The following is a 25,295-nucleotide window of genomic DNA, read 5'->3' as shown; positions in this document are numbered from 1 at the left end:
GCTCTGGTCAGACCATATTTGGAATATTGTGAGCAGTTTTGGGACCCATATTTTAAGAAACAATGTGTTGGCATTGGAAGAGTTTACAAGAATGATCCTGGGGATGAAGAGATTGTCATATGAGGCATAGTTCAGGACTCTGGGTCTGTACTCAATGGAGTTTAGAGGGATGAGGAGAGATCTTATTGAACTTTACAGAATACTGATAGGCCTCGATAGAGTGGATGTTTCCAAAAACAGGAGAGACTTGGTAACCAAGGCACAGAATCAGAATGAAGGGCCGACCCTTTAGAGCTGAGATGAGGACAAATTTCTTCAGCCAGAGGGTGGGGAATCTTTGGAACTCATTGTTACAGAGGGCCGTGGAGGCCAAGTCACTGAGTGTATTTAAGACAAAGATAAATAGGTTCTTAATTGTTAAGGGGATTGAAAGTTCCTGTGAGTAGGCAGGAGAATGGTGGTGAGAAGCATATCTGCCAAGATCAAATGGCAGAGCAGATTCAATGGGCTGAATGGCTGATTTCTGCTCCTATTTCTAAAAGTGTTCTGGAGAGTTTCCCCAAAACCCTGGAACACTGAACCCACTGGACTGTGAGCCATACTGTAGCTGTTTGTCATCAAAACTTTGCCAAGAGGTCACCAAAGAGTGGAAAGAATGTGCATCCATGTGGGAACTTCAGAATGCTTCCCAGCTGCTGGAGTACCATGAGTACAGGAAGTGTGGTCAGTGACAGGAGTTGGAGCTCCGGGATTCGGAGCTTGAGCAGCAGCTGGTGTCAGTGCGGAGAGTCCGTGAGGCTGAGAGCTCCGTGGAGAGCATGTTTCTAGATGTGGTCACTCTGCAGCTTCTGAGTATGCAGGGAGAGAGGGAATGGGGGAGAAGCAGACAGTCCAAAAGGACCAGGCAGCTAGTACAGGAATCCCGTGAGTACATCTCAATCTCCAACCAGGATTCAGTTCAGAATCCTAATGAGAATGATGGTTCATCTGGAGAGTGCAGCCAGAGCCAAGTCCCTGGCATCACGGGTGGCTCAGCTGTACAGGGGGGCACAAGGAAGACTGGAAGAGCGATAGTGAGAGGAGATTCGAAAGTGAGGGCAATCGATAGGTCTTTCTACAGCTGCAGATGGGAATCCACAATGGTGTGTTGTCTCCCTGGTGCCAGGGTCAAGGATGTCACTGAGCAGCTGCTCAGCACCCTAAGGGGAGAGGGGGAACAGTCAGCAGTCGTGGTCCACATCGGTCTCAGTGATGGATAGAGAAAAAGGATGTGGTCCTGCAGTCAGAATTTAGGGAGCATGGAAAGGAATTAGGAGCAGGAACTAAAAAGAAGGAATCTGTGCATTACTTCCAGTGCCCCACATAAGTGAGAAGAGGAACAGAAGGATAATACAAGTGACTGTGGGGCTGGAGAGAGGGTCCAGGAGGGAGGGCTTTAGATTCTTGGGACATTGGGAGTGGGTCTGGGGGGGATAGGAACCTGGACAGACCAGACAGCATTGCTCCCGAACAGAGCTGTGACTGAGTTCCTTTGGGGTGATTTACTAGTGCTGGTGGAGAGGGTTTAAATTAACTTGGCTGGGCTGTGGGAGCCAGGAGGGAATATCAGAGAGGAACACCAAGGTCCACAGAATCCCCACCACCCAGTGGGAAGGATGTAGAGAAATACAACTTCAAGGAATTTACAGAGACTTGCAAATATGATAGAATGGGGTGACGGGGTTTTTAATTTCTGTATATAGACTGGGGTAGTAGCAATGTAACAGGAGGAGAGGGGCCAGAATTGCGAGACTGTGTTCAGGTGAATTTTCAGGTGGCATTGTGGACAGTGAAGAAGGCTGTCTAAGAGTACGATGGAATCTTGACCAACTGGGCCAGTAAGCTGAGGAATGGCAGTTTAATTCAGATAAATGTGAGTGCTGTAGTTTGGTAAGTCACAGTAGATGGGTGAGATCCGAAACAAATATTTCAGATCAGTATTTATTGGGGAGAAGGACATTGAAAGCGAGGGAATTTGGAAAAATAGTGATGTTTTGAAAAAGTCCACAATACAAATTAGGAGATGCGAAAGTTCTTAAAACATATAAACATAGATAAGTCCCTCGGACCTGATCAGGTGTATCCCAGAACATTGTGGGAAACTAGGGAAGAGATTGCTGGGCCCCTTTCTGAGATATGTTTATCATCAACAGCTATAGGTAAGGTGTTGGAGAACCAGAGAGGTTGGCTAATGTTGTTTCATTATTTCAGAAAGGCTGTAAGGAAAAGCCAGGGAACTATAGGCCAGTGAGCCTGATGTCAGTGCTGGGTAAGATATTGGAGTGGATTCTGAGGGACAGGATTTACATCCATTTGGATAATCAATGTGATTTTGTGCATGGGAAATTGTGTCTCCCTGCTTTGATTGAGGAGGTGACAAAGAAGATTGATGAAGGCAAAACAGTAGATACTGTCTGTATGGACTTCAATAAAATGTTTGACAAGGTTCCACATCATAGACTGGCTAGTAAGGTTAGATCACATTGGATCCAGGGGGAGCTAGCAATTTGGGTAAAAAAAATAGCTTGAAGATAGGAGAGAGGGAGTGGTGGTAAAGGTTTGATTTTCAGACTGGAGATCTGTGAAGAGCTGTGTGCCACAAGGAGTGGTGCTGGGTCCACTGCTTTTGGTCATTTAAATAAATGATTTCTCTGTGAATATAGGAGTTAACATCAGTTTGAAAATGACACCAAAATTTGTTTGGACAGTGGATAGTGATGATCTCAGGGTACAGAGGGATCTTGATCAGATGGGGTATTGGGCAGAGGAATGGCAAATGGAGTTCAGTTTAGATAAATGTGAGATGTTGCATTTTGGAAAGGCAAACCGGGGAAGGAGTTACACAGTTAATGGGAGGGCCCTGTGGAGTGTTGCTGAAATAGGAGACTGAGAGGTGAAGGTGAAGGTGAAGGTGAAGGTGAAGGTGAAGGTGAAGGTGAAGGTGAGGGTGGGGGTGAGGGTGAGGGTGAGGGTGAAGGTGAAGGGTGAGGGTGAAGGTGAATAGTGAGGGTGAGATTGAGGGTGAAGGTGAAGGTGAAGGTGAGGGTGAGGGTGAGGGTTAAGGTGAAGGGTGAGAGTGAAGGTGAAGGGTGAGGGTGAGATTGAGGGTGAGGGTGAGGGTGAAGGTGAAGGTGAAGGGTGAGGGTGAAGGTGAAGGTGAAGGTGAAGGGTGAGGGTGAGAGTGAGGGTGAGGGTGAGGGTGAGGGTGAGGGTGAGGATGAAGGTGAAGAGTGAGGGTGAGGATGAAGGTGAAGGTGAGGGTGAGGGTAAGGGTAAGGGTGAGGGTAAGGGTGAGGGTCAGGGTGAGGGTGAAAGTGAGGGTGAGGGTCAGGATGAAGGTGGGGGTGAGGGTGAGGGTGAGGGTGAAGGTGAAGGTAAGGGTAGTGTGCATTATTCCTTAAAACTGGATCACAGGGAGACAGGGTGATGAAGAAGGTGTTAGGAACGTTTGCCTTTATTGGTCACTGTATTGAGTATCGGAGTTGGGACATCATATTGCAGCTGTACAGGAGATTGGTGAGGCCACTTTGGGAATAATGTGAACACATCTGATCATTCTGTGATAGGAAGGATATTGTTAAACTTTAAAAAAGGTGCAGAAAAAGATTTACAAAGATTTTGCTAGGAATTGGAAGGTTTGAACGATAGGGAGAGGATGAAAAAACTGGGGCAAATTTCCCTGCAGCATCAAATGCTGAAAAATTTATAAAACCATGAGGGACATGGATAATGTGAATAATTCAGGAAGCATGTGAATGTTTTGTAGAGATGACAAATTGTATTCTTAAAGATCATTCCAGGGATGATGAACGTCAGTTATGAAGATCTACTGAAGAATTTGGGACTGTCTTCTTTGAAGAAGGCTGAAAGGAGATAAGTTCGAGGAATTCAAAATCAGGAGGGGCCTGGATACAGTAAAGAGGGAGAAAATGTTCCCATATGAGAAAGGGTTGAGACCAAGAGACCACAGATTGAAAGTAATTGGGAAAAGTAAGAAAATGAGATGAGGAAAAACATTTTCCGCCAGTGAGTGGTTAAGGTGTGGAATGCACTGCCTGAGAGTGTGGTGGAGGCAGCTTCAATTGAAACATTCCGAAGGGAATGAGAATGTTATTTGGAAAGGAACAATGTGCAGGGTGACAAGGAGAAGGCAGGAGAATGACACTCAGTGAATTGCTCATTCAAAGGCCAGTACAGACAGGGTGGGCAGAATGGCCTCCTTGTGAGCTGTAACAATTCTATGATTGTGTGATTGAGCAGAGTTAAAGCTGGGGGAGGTCGGAGCTCGGTGTTTCACTGTGCTGCTGCTGATGAAGTCAGTGAGGTCAGAGACTGGGACAGGGAGCCAGAGCTCACATCAAACTCTGCCCGTGTCCGTCACACTGAGACTGACAGGAGGCTACTCACTGATTTCAGTCCATGCTGCAGGAATGGGACCACAGGCTGCAAATGGACAGAGCTCCTCCACACGGTGAGTAAAACTGACTGACTTATATCTTGCTGCTTAAAGGGGGCAATGGAACTAAAGAAATACAGCTGGACACCCTGTTAGACACAGTGCTCCTCAATCAACCATTTCATTCACTGCAGCTCCCCACTAACACCTTCAACAATTTAGCATTTGTGTTTTAGAAATTGTGTTTCAGTATTGACATGGATAATAACGGAGGATTGAGGTTTACTGACTCAGTCTGAGCTTGGTTCCTCTACCAAACGTAAGCCACAGTGAGAGCTCCCTGTGCAGAGGCTGTACAAAAACCTCTGCTCTCTGCTTCCCTCCATCACTCTCACCCTCTCCCTACCCTTCTCTCTCTCCCTCACTCATGGCTTTTTCTCTGTCTGTCTGTCTGTCTGTCTGTATCTCTGGGTTGTGTCCAGCTGGGCTTGGGCAGTTTGTGAAATTTATTTTTCAATGTTAATTCTTGCAGCTGCTCTTCAAGTGTGGCCACTGTGTGCAGGAGGGAAACTTGACGCCTTCAGTGAGTGGTGGACACTGCAGGGACTGGTGTGTGTTGTGGACAGTGACAATTCTGGCATGGGTTAGTTTGTTAAGTTTTATTTATAAGTAACTGTGGATGTGTCAGTGCAGGTGGTGGACGGTGTGTCCATTATTATACATTTTATATAACTCTGGGATGTAAAAACAATGACTGCAGATGCTGGAAACCAGATTCTGGATTAGTGGTGCTGGAAGAGCACAGCAGTTCAGGCAGCATCCAAATAGCCTAACTCTGGGATATGTCAGTACAGGAGGTGGTGCTGTGCACATTGAGCGTTTTGTATGGATCTGTATCACCGTGAAGGCCAGCTGTAACCTCGCTGACAGTAATCGTCAGCGACATCCTCATTCTGAATGTTGCTGATTGTCAGTGTGAAACTGGTCCCTGATCCACTGCCGGTGAATCGATTGGAGACTCCTGTGAATCGTGTTGCTGCATTGTAGATCAGGAGAGAGGGTTTCTGACCGTCTCACTGCTGGTCCCAAGCAAGGTCGCTGCTAATGCTTTGACTGGCCGTACAGGTGATGGTTGCGGTCTGGCCCAGTCTTCCTGACAACACCGGGGGAGACTGGGTCATGATGATGTCCCCACTGATACCTGAGGGGTCAGAGAGAAACACAGTGAAGTCAGAACTGTCACAGAATGAGAGATTGTTAGAGACACTGAGCATTCCTCAGGTTTCAGCATTTTCCCTTCAATCACAAATCAATGGAACTGGAGTGAAATGGAGATTCAAGGTGGAAGGAGAGAGTTTTGTACCTGCGACACAGAATGCCAGGGGCCAGATCAGCTGGATGTGTGAAATCATGGTGTGTGCTCCTGTCCCTGTGCCTGGTTCCTGGTAAACTCTCCCTTCACTGGGCTCTGCTTTATAAAGCTGCAGCCTGTGAGAGTCTGACTGGGTGTTCCTCAGTATGTAAATGGCATCAGGCAGGGAGAGCCACGTCAGCCCCTCACACTTCCTCTTCTCTCTCTCTGTCTCTCTCTCTCTCTCTCTCTGTCTCTGTCTCAGAGAGTGATTGATGTGAACAGCACTGAATGAGGCCATTTGGCCCATTGTGTCTGTGCTGGTAAACAGCGATCTGATTTCACTAATCCCATTCTCCAGCTCTTGGCCCATTACCCTGGAGACTACAGCAATACAAGGGAATATCTAAACACTGCTCCAATGTCACGAGAGATTGTGACTCAACCAGCCTTTCACGCAGTGATTTTCAGACTCCCACCACCCTTTCAGTGAAAACATTTGTCCTCAACTCACCTCTCACTCTCCTTTTCAACTGGGCCTGGACTCACTCGAGTTTAGTAGGATGAGAGGGGATCTGATTGAAACATATAAAATTCGAACAGGGCTGGACGGGGAGGAGAATTCCTCTGGTTGGGGAGTCCGGCACCAGGGGACACAGTCTCAGGGGGATATCAGGTCGATCATTTAGGGCTGAGATGAGGAAACATTTCTTCACTAGTGGTGGTCAATCTATTGAATTGTCTACCACAGACGGCTGTGAAGAACAAGGAACTGAATATATTCAAGAAAAAGAGAGAGATAATTGTTTTGCATTTTAACAGCATGAAGGGAATGGGGAGAAAGCAGGAATATGGCCTTGAGATGGAGGATCAGCCATGATCATACTGAATGACAGAGCAGACTCAAAGGGCCGAATGGCCTACTCCTGCTCCGAGTTTCTATGTGTCTATGTCTGTGTTACCTTCAATCTCTGTCCCTGGTTACTGAGTCCCTTACTCTTGTAATACATCCCTTCCTACCCACCCGATCACTGCCCCAAATAATCTTGTACCCCTCTATCATGTCCCCTCTCAACATTCACTGATCCAAAGAAAATAATCCCAACCTTTCCAAGCTTTCTCCACAGCTGGCCCTTCCCTGGTAAATCTCTGCCTCCTCTCAAGTACAATCACATCCTTCCCAGAATGTGGTGACCACGACCTGTCCACCTCTCTCTCTCTATCTCCCTTTCTGACTCACATCTGCCATTTCTTTCTCTCTACTACTATCGCTTTCTCCCACTGCTAATCTCTTTCATATTCTCTCTCTCTCTTTCTTTCTCTCTTTCACTCTGTCTCATAACCACTCTCTTCAACTCACTCACGCTTCCTCACTCCGTCAGATATTCTCTATTTCTCCATCTCTCTCTGTCTCCGTCACCAACTTCAATTGAAAGTCTCCAAATGTTATCTGCCCCTTTCTATTCGTCCCTCTGTCTCTCTCCCTATCTCTCCGTATCCCAATCTACAGTCTTTCTCCCTCCCTCTCTGTCATTCTGTCTCTCACCATACTCATGTCTGTCTCTCTCTCTCTCACACACACACACTCAACCCTACCCTCTCTCTCCCGATTCCCTTCATTCTTGGTCTCACTCCTCTTGTTCTTTCCGTCACTCTTTCCCTCACTCCATCCTTCTCAGTCACATCTTTTTTCTCTCCCTCTATCCCTCAACACCACCATTTCTACGTCTCTCGACCTCTCTCTTGGTACCCTCACATATCTCACACTTTCTCAGATGCTCCTCCCTCTATCTCTTGATCACACACACACACAGACAGATACTCTCGCTCCAACTCTCTCTGTCTCGCTTCTTCTCTTTCACAGTGTCAGTGTCACAGGTGGTGACAGTTGAATTCAGGATAAATCTCCCTCTGCTCTAACCACTAATGGATGTTAACAGTTGACCCCAGAAGCATGTCTTCTCCTGGCGTAAGGCACCATTTCTTGCATTGACCAGGGTTTGACCTCTCTCAGGAAGATGGACAGATTCTTGTCAAATGAAGGGCAGTTCTGTGCTGTTGGTCTGTTCTCACTGGGGACTGGTTTGGACACAAAGCTTATTCCATGAAGGCCCAGCAGAGAGAGGAGATCCTCAGGCTATCAGTGTGAGCTGGAGGGACAGGACAAGCTCTGACCCACTGACTCATCCTGTCCATTCAAAACATTTCCAATCCCTTCCCCTGTCCTTTCCCTTCCATGATCAGTCTCTGAATCAGGGAGTTTCACTGGGATGAGTGACAAGAGAATGGAACTGAACCACACAGCAACCATGATGTCCATGATACACTGAGCACTCCAACAGAGTCCGGTAAACATGGACCTCCTTCTGACTGGATCCTGCAATAGAAACCAGTAAACATGGGCCTCCTATTCACTGGACCTTCCAATGGAGATGAGCAGATGACTGAGTTTTTGACGAAGCAATCAAGAAGATAGATCAAGGTAGAGCAGTACACACCGTCTACATGGGCTTTAGCAAGGCTTATACAAGGTTCCCCATGGTAGACTGCTTAGTAGCATTTTCTCACATAGGATCCAGGGAGAGCGAGCCAATTGGATATAAAATTGGCCTGATGGTGGGAGGCAGAGGCTGGTGAGAGAGGGTTGTTCTTCAGACTGGAGGCCAATGACCAGCCGTCTGCCACATGAATCGATCCTGGATCCACTGTTGTTCATCATTTATATGAACAATTTGGATGAGAAATAGCAGGAATGGTCGGGAAGTTTGTGGTTGACATTAAAATTGTTGGCATCATGGACAGGGAAGAAGGTTATCCAAGAGTGCAATGTCATCTTGATCAACTGGGCCAGTGGTTCAACCTATCCAGATGGAGTTTAATATCAATAAATGGAGGGAGTTACATTTTGGTAAGACATACCAGGGCGGGAATTACACAATTAATGGTAAAGCCATGGGGAGTGTTGTTGAACAGAAAGACTGAGGGGTACAGGTACATAGTTCCTTGAAAGTGGTGTCACAGGTAGACAGGATGGTGAAGAAGGTATTGGACATGCTCACCCTCACTGGTCAAAGCAGGGAGTACAGGAGCTGGGACATCATGTTGCAGCTGTACAAGGCATTGGTAAGGCCACATTTGGACACTGTGTACATTTCTGCTCACCCTGCTATAGGAAGGAAGTTATTACACTGATTTGGGTAAAAGAAAGACTAACAGGGGTGTTAGCAAGATTGGAGGGTTTGAATTATAAGGCGAGGATGGATAGGCCGAGATGTTCCAGAAGAGACTAGTAAACAACAGCCTCCCTCCCATGGGACTGTCCAGTACCTGAGCTGCAAAACCACATCCTCTCCGTCATGTAGGCCTCTTATTTCATTCTCAGCAACACTGTCTGTCTCTCCACTACCTCAGCCCCTTGACCACAGAAACCCTAATTCCTGCTTGTCCCGTCTCCTAACTCGATTATTCCAATGTCCTCTCCCAGCTTCCTAAAGCCACATTCCATAAACTCCGACTTGTCTGATATGGAGTGGGCCCTTCACTATCTTACCTGTATATCATTGCAGAATGACCCCTGACCTCACCGCCAGCCAATTGCCTCCATGGCCTCCCTCCTCCCTCACTCTGTGTTCTACTGCAGACTCACATTCCCTCACTCCCCTTCCATCTCCTGTCTCTGGTCTCCTGCCCATTGCTGCTTCCTTCATCCCACCATTGACAGCAGAACCTTCAGACCCCTAGAGCATGCTCTCTGACCGCCTGCCCTACATCCCTTCCCCACGCAATGGTTGTGCTGTTGAATATATTGTTCAGTTCCTTCACTTTTGTTTCACTGCTCACTTGCCATGGATTTGCTGATGTATTCTAGTAAATTGAGTCTGGCCTGTTCCCTGAGATGGTTCAAAACTGTTTTGTTTGAGAAAACACTCTTCTGTAAACTGGGTCTGTTTCTCCCAGTCATTATGTAAAGGTGAGACTAAGTGTGGGTAAGCTCTCATACAGCACAGACAGAGGTCACTGAGCCTATTTGTGACTGTTAGACAAATTAGTCCAATGAGTCCCATTTATACAGCCCTTCTTGTATAACCCTGCAATTGTTTCCTTTTCAGCTATTTCTCCAAATGCCCTTTTGAAAGTTGCTGTTGAATCCACTTCCACTCACCTTGCAGACAGTCATCATGAACTCGCTGGATAAAAATGTTCCTATCTTCTCCCTTGTCCATCAGACCCTTTCTGAAATGTGTGCCCTCTGGTTACTGACCCTCCTGCCTGGAGACACAATTTGTCCTGAATTTACTGTATCCAAACTCTCTAATTGTGAACCCATCCTTGAATGAGTCCTATTTCCAGCACAGGGGGAGAACATTCAGCCTGTCAGGTAAATGCTGTCATTTCATGGGACAATCCAGTCAGTCCCACCCCCTCCCCTACTCGACCCCCAGAACCTTGCAGATTTATTTCCATCAAGAGCCCATCCAATCTGTCATTGTAATAACTGAGTGTCGTCACCTGCCTCACCTGAATGGGCACTAATTTCCAAGTCATTACCAATTGCTGCTGAAAACAAAGTTCTTCCTGACATCCTGTATCTCTTACCGAACAAAATGTAAGGTATTCTCAATGTGAAGATGAGATTTTGTCTCCAAACGGACTGTGCTGTGGTCACTCTTACTGGAACTGTCATGGGCAGATACACCAGCAGCAGGCAGATTGGTGAGGCTGATAGTGAGTATGTTTTTCCCTCTTGTTGGTTCCCTCACCACCTGCCCCAGGTCCAGTCGAGCAGCTGAATCAGGTGGAACGTGACCAGCTTGCTCAGTAGTGATGCTTCTGAGCAGCTTTTGATGGTGGACTTTGAAGTCCCTTACTCAGGGTATATCCTGCATCCTTCCCACCCTCAGTGCTCCCTCCAAGTGTTGTTCAACATGGAGGAGGACTGACTGCACAGTTGAGGTTGGATGGGAGGGCGGTGCTATGTGGTAATCAGCAGGAGGTTTACTTCCTCATGTTTGACCTGCTGTCATGAGGCTTCATGGGTTCCATAGTTAATGGTGAGGACTCCCAGGGCAACTCACTTCTGACTGTACATACCACTGTGTTGCCTCCCCTGCCTGGTCTACCCTGCCAGTTAAAAACTGAATGAGGGAACAATTCTGTGCAGGTTTCACAGCTTGGAGACAGAGCTGCTGCTGGATTCTGTTTCTGATCTCCGAGTGCAGGCGTGTGTGTTTGTGAGAGAGTGACTGACACTTTTTCCATTACTGTGCTGTTACTGCAAAACAAATCCCAGAACCAGCCTCCTGTGCTGTCAGATTCCATGGAGTGCAGACAGTTCACAGTTTTCTCCTGTCCCAGTAACAAACATCCAGCTGCTCCGAGCTCCTTCTTTCACTTCCTCTCTCGGTGAAGTTTCAACCTTGTGCTCTGACAGTCTTTGCAGTTATTTTTTACACTGGGGCTGTCTGCTGTGGTCAGAATCTCTAATAATAAGTATTCAATCAGTGACGATCACAGCAGCTAAGAGCAGTCAGGACTGAGGAGCCAGGCTCACTGTGAAACATCTTGGGAAGATCAAAACCATCCTCTTCATCTCCTGGTACAAACTCCATCCCTCTCCCTGAGCATTGTCTGCTGCTCAGCCAAACTCTTTATAAGCTTGGCCTCATCTTTGAGGCTGATTTTGAGCCCCACATCCTCTGCATCACAAAGATCAGTCACTGAAAATCGCAGCCATGGGGATTCCAAGTATGACCATTCCAATATTGTCCTGCCCCATATCACAGCCACCACACTCTGGAAATGTCAGCTCATCCCAAACTCTGCCGCCCATATCTAAACTCACACCAAGTCCCATCCTCATCCCCCACCCATCCCTCCACTCCCCCACCAATGCTCACTGACCTACATTGGCTCCCGGTCAAGCAACATGTCAATTTTCAAATTCTCATCCTTGTTCTCAAACCCCTCCTTGCCTTCCCTGCACAACCAGATCATGCTTCCTCACATCAGGGGACCAAAACTGCACAGAATAGAATAATAAAATCACACAGTACAGAAGAGGCCCTTCAGCCCATTAAACCCATACCAGCCAAACAACACTAAACCTACATGAGTCCCGCTTTCCAATATTAGGCACACAACCTTGAATGTTATGACATTTCAGTGTTCACCCAATTACATTTTAAAGGTTATGAAGTTTCCTACCTCAACTACCCTCCCAGTCGATGCATTCAGACACTCACCATCTTCTGGGTGAAAATTATGTTCCTCAAATCCCCTCTAAAGCTCCTGCCTTTCACATTGAATGTGTGCCACCATGTTATTAACTCTCGTTCTAAGGAGAACTTTCTATCCACCCTGTGCATTCCCCTCATAACCTTATATATCTCGATCAGGGACCCCTCTCAAGCTTCTCTGCTACAAAGAGAACAACCTGAGCTTATCTAGCCTCTCTTCATTATTGAAATGCTCCACCCAGGCAACTTCCTGGTTAATCTCATCTGCACACTGCCCAGTGTAATCACATCCTTCCTATAGTGTGGTGGCCAGAACTGCACACAGTACTTCAGCTCTCGCCTCCCCTCAGTTCTGTACAGCTCCAACATAACCTCCCTGTTTTTATCACCCACCCCTGAAATGAGAAAGCTAAGTGTCCCATATGTCTTCATTCCCGCCCTGTTGTGTCTTCCACAGTGCTTCACCTGACATTTAGCAGGGTTAAATTCCACCTGCCTTTGCTCTGCCTATCTGACCAATCCACTTATATCCTCCTGTAACATCTTCTTCCTCACTGTTAACCATCCTCCAATTTTCATGTCACGCACAAACTTAGTCACTGACCCCACCCCTCACCCCATCACATTCTCATCCACATTATTTCTAAGTTTCACAAACAATAAGGAACCCAGCAGAGCTCCCTCTGGTATCCTACTGCACACTGGACTCCAGTCACACAAACAGCTTTCTGCCTCTACCCTCTGTCTCCTGTCACTGAGCCAAATTTTGATGGAATACTCCAGGTGTGATCTCACTGACACCCTGCAAAATTGCAGCAAGATATCCCTGCCCCTGTACTTGAATCCTGTCTCTATGAAGACCTCAATACCATTGGCCTTCTTCACTCCTTGCTGCTCCTGCAATGCTTACTTTTAGCAACTGGTGTATAAAGACACCCAGATCTTATTATACCTCTCCATTCCCAATCTATCCACATTCAGATAATAACCTGCCTCCCTGTTTTTGATACTAAACTGGGTAACTTCACATTTATTCACATGATACTTCATCTGTGACTTACTCAACTCATCCAAATCACACATGTGTGATTCTGCATCCTCCTGACAGCTCCCCCTCTCAACCAACTTTGTTTCATCTGCTAACCTGGAGATATTAATCTTAATTCCTTTATCTAAATCATTAACATATCATGTGAGTAGCTGGTATCCAGGCCTGTGGTCCAGACCCGAGCTCATCCAGCCCTTTCAGAAAAAGGTCAGTTTATTCCTACATTACATCTATATTAATGATTTGGATGAGAATGTACAAGGCATGATTCATAAGTTTCCGGATGACACTAAAGTAGGCGATATCGTGGACAATGAGGCAGGTTATCAGAAAGTGCAGCAGGACCTGGGGATGTGGGCAGAGAAATGATTAATGGAGTTTAATGTAGACAAGGGTGAAGTCTTGCATTTTGGAAAGTCAAATCAATGTAGGGGTTTGATGGCGAATGGTGAAGGAGTGTAGTGGAGTAGAGGGACCTTGGAATTCAGGTGCACGATTCTCTGAAAGTGGAGTTACTGTTAGACAGGGCAGTGAAGGTTTTTGCCACACTGGCCTTCACCATTGAGTATAGAAGTTGGGAAGTTACGTTACAGTTACACAGGATGTTGGTGAGGCTGCACTTGGATTATTGTGTTCAGTTTTGGTCACCTTCTTATACAAAGGACATTATTCAACTGGAAAGGGTGCAGAAGAAATTTACAAGGATGTTGCCAGAACTCAAGTGACTGAGTTATATAGAGAGGTTGGACAAGCTAGGACCTTTTTCTCTGGAGCATAGAAGACTGACAGGGGATCTTATAGCAGTGTGTAAGATCATGAATGGCATGGATAGGGTGAATGCACTCAATCCTTTTCCCAGAGTTTGCAAATAGAGGACTAGAGGGCATCAGTTTAAAGTTAGAGTGGAAGGAATAAAAGGGAACCCGGGGCACTTTTTAATACAGATGGTGGTCCGCATATGGAATGAACTGTCAGTGGAAGTGATTGAGGTGGGTACATTGACAACATTTAAAAGGCATTTGGCCAATACATGGATAGGAAAGGTTCAGAAGGACATGGGCCAAGTGAATGGAAATTGGGTTAGTGTGGTTTGGTTTGATATGGTTTTTCCATATCTCTAAAAAACAGATTCAATCACTTCCCAACAAGAGACATTCAATGGAGATGTTCATTGTGAGTGAGATTAGTAAACAGCAAGCACTGACACAAGGGGCTGAACAGCCTCCTCCTGTGTTGGAGCCTTCTCTGTCACCTTGGCTGAATCATTCAGAATAGGAACAGGAGTTGGGCTGCAGCTTCAACAATAAGTTCAATGTGGCCAGATGGAGTGTCATTAGTGGGGAATACACAGTGTACATTGTGTTCAAGAGCCCCTCGAAAAGACATCTTTCTCTTTCTCCCTTTTCAGCTCCAGGGAAATCATGAAGGAGCTGAAAGGATCTTTGGTGAAGGTGTTTCCGGACGGTGAGGGCTGTGTGAAGGGTTTCAACAGTGACTAATGATTGCATCTCGTTGTTCAGTCTGCGCCTCCCTCATCACTGATCAAGCCATGTAACCTCCTGTCACACTGGGTGACATTGCAATCAATATCATAGTGTCGGTGCCAGCAAAAAACAGCATCGCAGTCTGACACACTGGGACCGGCATCACTGTCTGACGTCAAAGAACAGAGCCTGTATCCCCTCCCCCACCACAATCATAAATCGTACAGCATCAAAAACATAATGAGACCCAATCCCTTCTATTAAATACTGACTCCCAGAGAACCCCATTCAGCACCAAGACAGAGGGAGGCCCGGGGGGTTGGGGAGCGTAGGGCGGAGAAGAGAGAGAGAGAGATGGAATGGCCTCCTATTGTCCCTGTTCCTTCTATTCTGATGATGGTGTTGGTGTGTGTGAATGAGAAATAGGGTTCCTCTGTTGAAACTGCTCCTGATTTAATGATGGAGCTGGAAGCCAAGAGAAGCTGCAGAAGCTTCAATTTCTAACCAGAAACTTCCCACTCGGCCTCTTGGACACCATGAGCTGGTTTGCTGTGCCAAGCACTGACACTTCCCCACCCCCCGCCTCTCCCCGACAAGGCTCTGTCTGACTGGATTCTCATTGTTACATTTTCCCGGTTCTGGAGGAGATTCCCCCTCTCAGATCCACCATTTCCACTCACTCCTAAAACCTGACTCAAGATCTCCTGTGATCCGGAGTGCACCTGTTCCTGTCCAATTTCAAGTCAAATTATGACAATTGCTGTGGGGAAAGGATCGCTCTCTCTCTATCTCTATCTCTCTCTCCCCCCCCCCACCCCCACTCTCTCTCTCTTTCTCTGAGCTCCATCCCTCTCTCCATTTGAGCTGCTGAGGGTCTGATCTGAGCCAATTCCAGTGAATCCCATGGAAAATAATGCGAGATATTTGGAGTGTAAGTTTGATGATGTAAATGTGAACCATTGCAGCAAAGACATTACAGATGGTTTGTACAGACAGCAAAGCCCAAACCAGACCATTGTCGCAACCAACACAGAACTAATGAAAGCTTCAATAAAAACGGTTATTAATGTAATTTTCAGAGATGTGTCATAATTCTCGTTTCAAACAACTCTACCCAGGGTCCTGAAAGGCCTCCTCCTGTTCCAGAGATCTGTAGAATGTGTTCTGAACTCACTCAGATCGTTTGCACCCACACTCACACACACACGGGGTAGATGGTGCATTTATGTGGCAGTATGTTCCTTTCGCTGTTTTCGTCTGACTTCCATTGTTTTTCCCAGTGGCGAGTCTCAAGGTGCTCGATGCTCATCCTCCACTTTAGACAGTTTTGGGCCAGTGAATCCCAGGTGTCTGTGGGAATGCCGCACTTTGCCAATGAGGTCCTGAGGGTATCCCTGAACCACTTACTCTGTCCACCTGGGGCTTGCCTGCCATTTCAAAGCTGGGAGTAGAGCACCTGCTTGGGGAGGCTTGTGTCGGTCATGCAGACGACGTGTCCAGCCTATTGTAGCCAATCAAGGGTGATCAGTGCCTCGATGCTGGGGATGTTGGCCTGGTCGAGCATTAACTGGTATTTGTGTGTCTGTCCTCCCTGCTGACTCACAGGATCTTGTGAAGGCAGCATTGGAGATACTACTCCAGTGCCTTGAGGTGCTTTCTCTGACAGTCCATGTCTCAGAGCCATATTGGAGGGTGGGAACAACCATAGCTCTGTAAACCATGAGCTTGGTGTCAGAACTGTTTTTGTTGTCCTTTAACACCCTTTATCTCAGGCGGCTGAAGCCTGCGCTAACGCATTATGGGTGATGTTGGATCTCTTCATCAACAACTGCTTTGGCCAACAGAAGATTTCTCTGGTATTGGAAGTGGTGAACATTTTCCTCATGGACCTTGATATTCAGGAGTTTGGTCCACAATACCAGGCCAGGTTGGTGTAGGACCTTCATCTTGTGAATGTTTAGGGTGATACCCATGCTCTCATGTGACTCACTAAAGGTACTGACAAAGATCTGGAGTACATTCTCTGAGATTACACACACGTATGCATCATCTATATACTGCAGCTCGATGACACTGGTTGAGATAACTTAGGTTTTGCCTTGAAGGCAACAGAGGTTGAATAATTTCCAACACTTTCTGTAAGTTAGCTCCATTCCAGCAAGGAGTTTGCTGGTGGTGAGGTGAATCATTGCAACGAGGTAGAATGAGAATAGTGTTGGGGTGATAATGCAGCCCTGCCTGACATTGGTCCAAATGGGGAATGGGTCGTCGATGAAGCCATTTGTGATTGTGGAGCAGGCAAAGGATGGTGACAAATATAGTGGTGCAAACAAAGTGGAGAATGTAGGGATCTCTCCCTCTCACACATACACATGCGCGCGCACACACACACACAAACTCTGCCAGATTCTCTCACACTCTCTTCCACATACAGTGAGATAAGTGGAAGCAACAACTTGATAATAGACCACATGATCTTTTCCAGCTGTAAGATGCAATGAATCCAGTGATGACTCTGATACATTGACAAACGTCATAAAAACTCATCAGGTACATAGAACATAGAACATTACAGCGCAGTACAGGCCCTTCAGCCCTCGATGTTGCGCCGGCCTGTCATACCAATCTGAACCCCATCTAACCTACACTATTCCATGTACTTCCATATGCTTGTCCAATGACAATTTAAATGTACTTAAAGTTGGAGAATCTACTACCGTTGCAGGAAAAGCATTCCATACCCTTACTACTCTCTGAGTAAAGAAACTACCTCTGACATCTCTCCTATATCTATCACACCTCAATTTAAAGCTATGCCCCCTCGTGCTCGCCGTCACCATACTTGGAAAAAGGCTCTCCCTGTCCACCCTAGCTAACCCTCTGATTATCTTATATATCTCTATTAAGTCAGCTCTCAACCTTCTCTTCTCGAACTAAACCACCTCAAGTCCGTCAGCCTTTCCTCGTAGCACCTTCCCTCCATAACAGGCAACATCCTAGTAAATCTCCTCTGCACCCTTTCCAAAGCTGCCACATCCTTCATATAATGCGGTGATCAGAACTGTACACAATACTCCAAGTTCAGCCGCACCAGAGTTGTGTACAGTTGCAGCATAACCTCATGGTTTTGGAACTCGGTCCCTCTATTAATAAGAGCTAAAACACTGTATGCCTTCTTAACAACCCTGTCAACCTGGGTAGCAACTTTCAAGGATCTGTACACCTGGACACCAAGATCTCTCTGACAATAGACAATAGACAATAGGTGCAGGAGTAGTCCATTCTGCCCTTCGGGCCTGCACCACCATTCAATATGATCATGGCTGATCATCCTCAATCAGTATCCTGTTCCTGCCTTATCTCCATAACCCTTGATTCCACAATCCTTGCGAGCTCTATCCAACTCTTTCTTAAATGAATCCAGAGACTGGGCCTCCACTGCCCTCTGGGGCAGAGCATTCCACACAGCCACCACTCTCTGGGTGAAGACGTTTCTCCTCATCTCTGTCCTAAATGGTCTACCTCGTATTTTTAATCTGTGTCCTCTGGTTCGGCACTCACCCATCAGCAGAAACATGTTTCCTGCCTCCTTTAATAATCTTATATGTCTCAATCAGATCCCCTCTCGGTCTTCTAAACTCAAGGGTATACAATCCCAGTCACTCCAGTCTTTCAGTGTAAGGTAATCCCGCCACTCCAGGAATTGACTTCGTGAACCTACGCTGCACTCCCTCAATAGCCAGAATGTCTTTCCTCACTCATGTGCTCTGGGGAAGGAAATCTGACATTCTTATCTGGTCTGGCCTCCATGTGGTACCAGAGCCAAAAATGAAGCAGGAGCTGGCTGAAGTGGACTGGGAGAAGCTCCTTGCAGGAAAATCTACATCAGAGCAGTGGGAGACTTTCCAAATGAAATAGTGAGAGTGCAGGGCCAACAGGTTCCTGTAAAGGTGAAGAGTGGGACCAAGGCCAGAGAACCTTGGATGTCTATGGATGGACAGGATTGGAGCAGGAAAAAGGGGAACGTTTATGGCAGTTGATGAGGACTCAGCATTGTACTGAAGATCAGAGGGACCTCAGTGAGTATATCCAAAAATCTCTGAAGGTAGCAGGACAGGGTGATATGGTGGTTCAGAAGGCAAATGGGATACTTTCCTTTATTAGAATATAAGAGCAAGGTCGGGGCGGGGGGGAGGGGAGATGGTTGGTGGTGGTGGGGGGTTATGCTGGAACTCCATAAAACACTGGTTAGGCCATAACTGGAGTATTGTGTGTAGTTCTGGTCACCATATTATGGGAAGGGTGTGGTTGTACTCCAGAGGGGGCAGAGGGGATTTCGCAGGATGCAGCCTGGCCTGGAGGGTCGAGCTATGAGGAAAGATTTGAAAGACTGTGGTTGTTTTCCTGGGAGTAGGAAGGCTCAGAGGGGACCTGATGGAGGGCTACAAGACTATGAGGGGCAGAGAGACAGTGGATAGGAATGCATTCTTTTCATAAATTGGCTAAACTGGGATTAAAAATAGGTTAATTACACGAACATCTGTTGTTTGAAAAATATTGGAATTAATCATTAAGGGAACAGTAATAATAATAAAAATATTAAGGCTGACTAATTTGTTAGAGTTTATCATAAAAGACCAACCAGAGTGGATAGAGGGGATCCAGTAGATGTGTTGTAATTGGACTTCCAGAAGGTGTTCAGCAAGGTGCCCAACAGAAAGTTAAATGATAAGAGCCCATGGAGTTTGAGGTTGTATATTGACATGGATAGAGAACGGGCAAATGGACAGGAAACAGAGAGTGGGAATAAGGGGGTTCCTTTTCAGGTTGGTGACCTGTGACCAGTGATGTTACATCAGTGCTGGGACCACAACTATTTACAATATTTATCAATGACGTGGAAGAAGCAAGTGAATGTACTGTAGCTACAATTACAGATGGTACAAACATAGGTGGGAAAGGCAAGTTGCAAGAGTGATACAAACAGTTATCAGATATTTATTGGTTAGGTCAGTGAGGAAAGGTTGGCAGATGAAGTTTCATGTGGGACAATGTGAAGTTGTACCTTTTGGAAGGGAGAACAAAACAACAGAATATTATTTAAATGGAGAAAAACTGAGAAAGGTGCAACATGAAAGTGCCTGAAACACAGAAAGTTAGCGCACGGGAGCAGCAGGGAATCAGGAAAGCTATTGGGATGTTGGCCCTTATTTCAAGGGGGTTGGAGCATAAGTGGAGGGAATTCTTACTGCCAGTGTACAAGGTGCTGGTGAGACCACAGCTGGAGTACTGTGAACAGTTTTGGTTGCCTTTTTTATGAAACATATTATTTCACTGGAGGCAGATCAGAGAATGTTCCCTTGGATGATCATCAGGGTGGAGGGGCTGTCTTATGAGTAAAAGTCAAAGGTTTGAAATCTGCTTGCTGGAGTTTCGGAAAATGAATCGCAATCGCATTGAAACATATAGGATTCTTAAGGGTCTTGACAAGATAAACAGTAAGAGGATGATTCCCCTCGTGGAGGGTAAGGTCTCCACAGACAGAAAAGCATTAGGGAACCACCAGGGAGACAATAGGCAGGATACAGAACATGTGAGGACCTGAAAGCTAAATAGTACCTATTTTAATACAAGGAGCTTGACTGGTAAGGCTGATGAACATTTAACATTGATCAGCACATGGGAATATGACATTGTTGCAATCACTGTGACACAGTTGGAGGAAGGACAGGACTGGCAGCTTAACATTCCAGGGTATAGAAGTCTCAGGTGGGATGGGGGGATGCAACAGGGAGTTGGGGGCATTGCATTATTCATAGAGGAAACCATCACTGCAGAAGTGAGGGAGGATGTCTTAGAAGCGTCTTCAAATGTGGCCATCTGGGTTGACTAAGAAATAAAACAGGTGCCATCACTTTGCTGGGATTATACTGCTCCCCAATAGTCAGATGGAGATAGAAGAGCAGATATGCAGGCAAATCACAGAGAGATGTGAGAGGAATAGGGTTATATTAGGAGAGAATTTAAACTTTGTGAACATTAGCTGGGATCGCCTTTATGTGATATGTGATTGCATTTGTGTGAAAGGATAAGAAAGAAGCATATGTCACATACAGAGAACTAAAAGCAGGAGAGACTCTTCAGAAGTATAGTGGGGTGCTTAAAAAGGAAATTCGGAGGACAAAGAGGGATCATCTTTGTGAGATAGGATCAAGCAGAAACCCAAAGAATCTTATCTGTATGTTAAGGGCAATAGGATGACTCGGGAAATAACAGAATCTATTAGAGACCAGAGAGGCAATCTTTGTGTGGAGCCAATGGACATGGGTGAGATCTTAAATGAAATTTTCTCATCTGCATTCACAACAGAGAAAGACATTGTAGCTGGAGATTTTACTTCTGGTAACGAGGTTCTAGAGCATGTTAAGATTAGTAAGAGCGAAGTATTGGATGTTTTAGCAAGCATAAAGGTGAGTGAATGCCCAGAGCCTAATGAAATGTATCCCAGGCTGCTCTGGGAGGGAAGGGAGGTGATTGCTGGAACCCTGGTGGAGATATTCAAACTTTGCTGGCCACAGGTGAAGTGCCAGGTGATTGGAGGATTGCTGACATGGTTCCTTTGCTCAAGAAGAGTGACCGGGATAGGCCAGGAAATTACGACCAAACCATCTGATACCAGTGGGAGGGAAATTATTGGAAACAATTCTGACGAACAGGATTAACCGACAGTACGACAGGGATGCCAGCACAGATTTGTTACAGGGCAATCTCCTTTGATTAAGTTAGTTGAGTGTTTTGAAAAGGTGAATAAACATATTGATGAGGTCGTGAAGTTGATGTGGTTTATATGGACTTCAGTGAGGCCTTTGACAAGGTCCCATATGTAAGGCTGGCCCAAAGGCTAAGAGCCTATTGGAATCCAAGGCAGATTAGGATCCAAAACCTGCTTCCAAATAACAGCCAAAGAGGGATGGTGGAGGATTTGAGGCCTGTGACCAGTTTTGCACCGTAAGAAACAACGCTAGAACCCTTGTTGTTTGCTGTATACATTAATAACTGGATGTGATTGTACACGGCATAAATTGTAGATTTGCCGATGACATAAAAATTGTTAGTGTTGTTAATAGTGAGGAGGAAGGCTTCAAGCTACAGTCTGATTTTAATCAGCTGGTAAACTGAACACAGCAATGGCAGATGGAATTTAATCCTGATAAGTGTGAGGTGATGCACGTTTGGAGGCCTAATAAGGGAAGGATATACACAATGAACGGTAGGTCCTTAGGGAGTGCTAAGAAACAAAGGGAACTGGGCGTACAAATCCATAGATTCTTGAAGGTGTCAGCACAGGTAGAAGGATGGGGAAGAAGGCATACGGGATGTATGACTTCATCAGCCAGGGTGCAGAAGTTAGGAAAAAGGAAGTTTATTGATGCTTTACAGAGCCCTGATCAGGCCACAGCTGGAATACTGTCTGCAGTTCTAGTCACCACACTATCAGAAGGACATGGTTGCACTGAAGAGGGTACAGAGGAGATACACCAGGATGTTGCCTGGGATGGAAAGTCTCAGTTATGAGGAAAAACTGGATCAGCTGGGATTGTTTTCCCTGGAGCAGGGGAGGCTAAGGGGTGCACCTGATTGAGGTACACAAAATTATGAAAGGCAAAAACAAAGTAGATCATGTGGCTGGAGACTGCACTGAATGAGTGAGCCTTGACAGCAACACTGGGCCCTGACTGATTCTTTCCCTGCAGGAAGGGATCCAGTGGATTGTCATCATTGGACTCGATATTGGACCGGAACAGGTCCACTCTGGGTCAAAAGGAAAATCAGGTCAGGTTTTGGGAATGACCGGAACGTCTGGATCTGAGAGCCAAAGACTGACTGGATGTAAGAAGGAAGAATGTGGTTTTAGGTTCCAGGATGATGGAACCAAATTGGTCAGATGGGCATATCATGGAAGATGGAATTTAACCCTGATAAATGTGAGTTGATGCATTTTGGAAAAGGTAACAATGAGAATCCAGGAAAATGTAACAATCAGAATCGAGTCAGATAGAGACTCGTTGGGAAGGGAGGGGGTGTTGGTGCTGGGCACAGTAAACCAGCTCATGATGTCCAAGAGGCCGAGTGGGCAGTTTCTGGTTAGAAACTGAAGCTTCTGCATCTTCTCCTGGCTTCCAGCTCCATCATTAAATCAGAAGCAGTTTCAACAGAGGAATCCCATTCTTATCAACAGACACTGACACCATCATCAGAACAGAAGGAATGTCTCCCTCTCTCTCCATGCTCTGTCTCTCTATTTTGTTGCTGAGTTCTATGTTTATGGGGATTCAGACTCTTTTCTTTGATGTCAGGCAGTAACGCCTGTCCCAGTGTGTCAGACTGTGATGCTGTTGTTTGCTGGCACTGAGACTATGATATCGATTGCAATGTTACTCAGTGTGACAGGAGGTTACATGGTTTTTCAGTGATGGTGGAGGAGCAGACTGACCAAGGAGCTGCAATCATTAGTCACTGCTGAAAATCTTCACACAGCCCACACTGAGAGAGTCAGTATGGATATAAAAGGGGTCAGACATATTTAACTCACTCAATTACATTTTTAAATGACGTCACCAATGTGGTAGACAAGGGAATGTCGTTGCATGCTTTTCCTATGAACTTCCAGAAGACATTCGAGCAAGTTTGGCACCAGAATGATAATGTTATAATGGGAACAAAAAGATGGCAGAATAATTAAATGTATATTCCGGATCTTTGTACACAAAGGAAGACTCGAATATATCACAAACATGTTGGAATCACAGGGTCTAGGGTGAAGGAGGAACTGCAGGAAATCAGTTTTATTAGGGAAAAGGTTTTGGGAAAATTGGTGGGATTAAACTTTAACAAATCCGCAGGGACCAACAAGCTGCTTCTTAGAGTACCTGCATAAGTGCCCAAGTACTGGACAGTCCTGACAGATTGGAGAGTTGATGATGTAACATCGCTATTTAAAATGGGAGTGAGAGAGAAAACAGGGAATTTTAGTCCAGTCAGCTGACGTTGATATTGGGGAAAATACTCGAGTCCATTGTAAAGATTTAATAGCTGAGCATGTGGAAAACTGACAGAATTGGATACAGTCAACATACATTGTTGAAAGGGAAATCATGCTTAACAAATTGACTGGAATTGTTTCAGGATATAACTAGTGGATTTGATAAGGGGGACCCAGTGGTTATGGTTTATCTGGACTTTCAGAAAGTTTTTCATAAATCCCTGATAAGATGCCAGTGTGTAAAATTAAGGTAAGTCGTATACAATGTACTGATATAGATAGAAAACTGGCTGAGGAGAAATAAAGAGGCCTTTTTCTGAAAGGATACTGCATGCCTAGACTCTAGCTGTTCACAATTTCTCCCACTGTTTTAGATGAAGGAACTTCAGTATAACAGCTCCAAGTTTGCAGGTGTCCCAAAGCTGTTTGGGGAGGGTCAGCTTTAAGGAGGATGCAGAGATGCTTCAGTGTGATTTGGACAAATTGAGTGAGGGACAGATAAAATACAATGTGACTAAAATGACATTAACCAGTTTAGTAGCAAAAACAGTGAGGAAGATTATTATTTGAATGGTGACAGTTTGGGAATGGGATGTGCAATGAGACCTGGGTGTCCTTGTATATAGGTCGCTGAAAGTAAGCGCGCAGGAGCAGCAGGCAGTGAAGAAGGCAAATGGTACATTGGATTCATCACAAGATGATTCAAGAACAGGAGCAGGGATGTCTTGCTGCAGTTAAACAGGGCTTTAGTGACATCACGCCTAGAGTATTCAATTCAAAATTAGTTCGGTGACAGGAGGCAGAGGGTGGAGGCAGAAAGCTGTCTGTGTGACTGGCTCCAGTGTGCAGTGTAATATTATAGGGATCAGTGCTGGGTGCCTTATTATATGGAAACAATGTCCATGAGCATGTGAGGGGGGAGTAATCAGTAAATTTCTAAATGATGCAAAGATTGGCTGGTTGTACGAAGGAAGAAAGAAGGTGGTTTTAAGTTCCAGGATGATATAACCGGATTGGTCAGATGGGCACATCATAGCAGATGGAATTTAACCCTGATAAATGTGAGTTGATGCATTTTGGAAAAGATAACAAGATAAGGCATTACTCAATGAATGGCAGGACATGAGGAAGCTCACAGCAACAGAGGGAGCCTGCGATGGATGGACATGTTAATAGGACAATTAAGAAAAGAGGCGGGAGACCTGCCTTCATCAGTTGAAGCATAAATTAAAAGAGCAGGGAGGTTGTGTTAGAGCTAAACAGAACTTTGATTAGGCCACAGCTGGAGTACTGTGTGCAGCTCTGGTCACCACACTATGGGAAGGATGTGATTATACTGGAAGAGGTGAAGAGGATATTCACCAGTAAGTTGCCTGGAATGGAACAGTTCAGCATGGAAGAGAGGGCGGAGAAGTTTGGGTATTTTCTTGGAGCAGAATGTTGAGTGGGGACCTGATAGAGATGTATAAGGTTATGAGGGACATGAAGTGGATGGATAGAAAGCTGAAGGGCGAATAGCAAATTGGCTCACATTCTCTATGAAAGGCAGGAACTTTACAGAGGATTTGAGGAAATGGTTTTTTCAACCAGAGGGTGGGGGTCTGGAATACACTGCCTGTGAGGGCAGTTGATGCGGGAAACCTCAAAATCTTTACAAAGTACTTGGCTGAACACTTGAAATGTCCTGACATTCAAGCT

This window comes from Chiloscyllium punctatum, chromosome 7 (genome assembly GCF_047496795.1).
Source record: "Chiloscyllium punctatum isolate Juve2018m chromosome 7, sChiPun1.3, whole genome shotgun sequence".
Classification (NCBI taxonomy): domain Eukaryota; kingdom Metazoa; phylum Chordata; class Chondrichthyes; order Orectolobiformes; family Hemiscylliidae; genus Chiloscyllium; species Chiloscyllium punctatum.
This window is presented reverse-complemented; position numbering follows the sequence as displayed.